General features: G+C 39.2%; 1 non-coding gene across 1 annotated transcript; it reads left to right on the forward strand.

The window, feature by feature from the left end:
• Nucleotides 1-2624: 2624 nt before the first annotated feature.
• On the forward strand, nucleotides 2625-2732 carry LOC130964943 (small nucleolar RNA R71). The gene has a single exon (XR_009081006.1). It is a non-coding gene; the product is annotated as a small nucleolar RNA R71 (small nucleolar RNA).
• Nucleotides 2733-3341: the final 609 nt, after the last annotated feature.

The following is a 3341-nucleotide window of genomic DNA, read 5'->3' on the forward strand; positions in this document are numbered from 1 at the left end:
CAATTCGCCTAACTGAGATTTGCAAGGTGACCATAGCTTGCTTCATACCAACAATCTCTGTGGATTCGACCCTTACTCACGTAAGGTTATTACTTGGACGACCCAGTACACTTGCTGGTTAGTTGAACGGAGTTGTGAAGAAAATAAACAGTGCCATAAGAGTATACATCCTTTATAAACAAATAACAAGTGATCACAATTTCGTCCACCAGAAAATGAGATCAAAGCAATTTGAGAACTGAATCAATTAGTAAAAAAAAAAGATTTTGAAAACAGCAATTAAGAAGATATGATTGAAAAATTTTTATGAAAAAAAAGATTTGATTTTTAAAAAGAGGAAAGAGAAAAACACAAAAAGACACCAAACTTAAAATTTTTAGAAATCAAACACTAAATTTTCGAAAATTTTAAGAGAAAAACACAAAGAGGACACCAAACTTAGAATTTTTATGAATCAAAAAGGGACTAAGAACATGCAAAGACGAAAATTTAAAAGAAAAACAAAAGCATGCAATTGACACCAAACTTAGAATATGAAACTAGACTCAACTAAAAGACTCTAAACCAACAAAAATAAAACAGTCCTAATCTAAGCAACAAGATAAGCCGTCAGTTGTCCAAACTCGAACAATCCCCGGCAACGGCGCCAAAAACTTGGTGCACGAAATTGCAATAACACTTTTGCAATCCCGCACAACTAACCAGCAAGTGCACTGGGTCGTCCAAGTAATACCTTGCGTGAGCAAGGGTCGATCCCACGGAGATTGTCGGCTTGAAGCAAGCTATGGTTATCTTGTAAATCTTAGTCAGGATATCAGAAATTATCAGGATTGATTGTGAAAAGCAGAAGAACATGAAATGGTTACTTGTTTTGCAGTAATGGAGAATAGGTTGGGGTTTTGGAGATGCTCCATCTTCTGAATCTCTGCTTTCCTACTGTCTTCTTCATCAAACACGCAAGTCTCCTTCCATGGCAAGATCATGTAGGGTTTCACCGTTGTCAATGGCTACCTCCCATCCTCGCAGTGAAAGCTAATGCACGCACTCTGTCACAGTACTGCCAATCACCAGTTTGGTTCCCTCCCCTACCGGAATAGAATCCCTCTTTTGCGTCTGTCACTAACGCCCAGTAGGTTACAGGTTTGAAGCACGTCACAGTCATTCAATCATTGAATCCTACTCAGAATACCACAGACAAGGTTTAGACCTTCCGGATTCTCTTGAATGCTGCCATCAGGTCCTGCCTATACCACGAAGATTCCGATTAAAGAACCCAAGAGATAACTACTCAATCTAAGATAGAACAGAGATGGTTGTCAGGCACGTGTTCATAGTTGAGAATGGTGATGATTGTCACGGATCATCACATTCATCCGGATTAAGAACAAGTGTTATCTTAGAATGGAAGCAAGCATGATTGAATAAGAAACAGTAGTAATTGCATTAATCCATCAAGACACAGCAGAGCTCCTCACCCCCAACCATGGGGTTTAGAGGCTCATACTGTGGAAAGAAACGTGTACAAAATGTTATGAGGTCATAAGGTACGGATACAATGTCAAAAGATCCTATAAGTAGTAAAAGCTAGTATCCTAAGGTTTACAGAAATGAGTAAATGACAGAAAAATCCACTTCCGGGCCCACTTGGTGTGTGCTTGGGCTGAGCAATGAAGGAATTTCATGTAGAGACCTTTTCTGGAGTTAAACGCCAGCTTTCATGCCAGTTTGGGCGTTTAACTCCAAATTTTATGCCAGTTCCGGCGTTTAACGCTGGAATTTCTGTAGGTGACTTTGAGCGCCGGTTTGGGCCATCAAATCTTGGGCAAAGTATGGACTATTATATATTGCTGGAAAGCCCAGGATGTCTACTTTCCAATGCCGTTGAGAGCGCGCCAATTGGGCTTCGGTAGCTCCAGAAAATCCTCTTCGAGTGCAGGGAGGTCAGAATCCAACAGCATCTGCAGTCCTTTTCAGTCTCTGGATCAGATTTTTGCTCAGGACCCTCAATTTCAGTCAGAAAATACCTAAAATCACAGAAAAACACACAAACTCATAGTAAAGTCCAGAAAAGTGAATTTTAATTAAAAACTAATAGAAATATACTAAAAACTAACTAAAAGATACTAAAAACATACTAAAAACAATGCCAAAAAGCATACAAATTATCCGCTCATTACTTGGTATTGCTAAGCCTGTTTCTTTCACCATTATTAAAGCCTTGTTGAGGCTTTTGTTGATCCTTCCATGAGAAATTTGGATGATTTCTCCATGAGGAATTATAAGTGTTTTCATAAGGTTCACCCATGTAATTTACCTCTGCCATTGCAGGGTTCTCAGGATCATAAGCTTCTTCTTCAGAAGATGCCTCTTTAGTACTGTTGTATGCATTTTGTCATCCATTCAGACTTTAAGAAATCATGTTGACTTGCTGAGTCAACATTTTGTTCTGAGCCAATATGGCATTCAGAGCATCAATTTTAAGAACTCCCCTCTTCTGAGGCATCCCATTACTCACAGGATTCCTCTCAGAGGTGTACATGAATTGGTTATTTGCAACCATGTCAATGAGTTCTTGAGAACTCAGATAGACCATAATAGAATATATCCAAAATGGTCCATTCTGAAAGCATGTCAAAAGGACACCTCTTGGTCATCTGCTTGTATCTTTCCCAAGCTTCATAGAGGGATTCACCATCTTTCTGTTTGAAGGCCTGAACATCCACTCTAAGCTTGCTCAGCTTTTGAGGAGGAAAGAACTTAGCCAAGAAGGTCGTGACCAGCTTATCCCAGGAGTCCATGCAATCCTTAGGTTGTGAGTCCAACATGTTCTAGCTCTGTCTCTTATAGCAAAAGAGAAAATCATGAGCCTGTAGACTTCAGGATCTACTCCATTAGTCTTAACAGTCTCACAGATCTGCATGAACTCAGTTAAAAATTGGTAGGGATCTTCTGATGGAAGTCCATAAAACTTGCAGTTCTGTTGCATTAGAGCAACTAGTTGAGGCTTCAGCTCAAAATTGTTTGCTCCAATGGAAGGGATTGAGATGCTTCTTCCATCAACTTTGGAAGTAGGTGTAGTATAGTCACCAAGCATCCTCCTTGCATTATTATTTTTGGATGCCATCTCCTATTCCTTTTCAAAAATTTCTGTAAGGTTGTCTCTGGATTGTTGTAATTTAACTTCTCTTAGTTTCCTCTTCAGAGTCCTTTCAGGTTCAGGATCTGCTACAACAAGAATATTATTGTCCTTGCTCCTGCTCATATAAAAAAAAGAAGGGAACAGAAAATAATAATAGGGATCCTCTTTACCACAGTAGAGAGATTCCTTTATGTTAGTAGAA

Source organism: Arachis stenosperma, chromosome 2 (genome assembly GCF_014773155.1).
Source record: "Arachis stenosperma cultivar V10309 chromosome 2, arast.V10309.gnm1.PFL2, whole genome shotgun sequence".
NCBI lineage: Eukaryota > Viridiplantae > Streptophyta > Magnoliopsida > Fabales > Fabaceae > Arachis > Arachis stenosperma.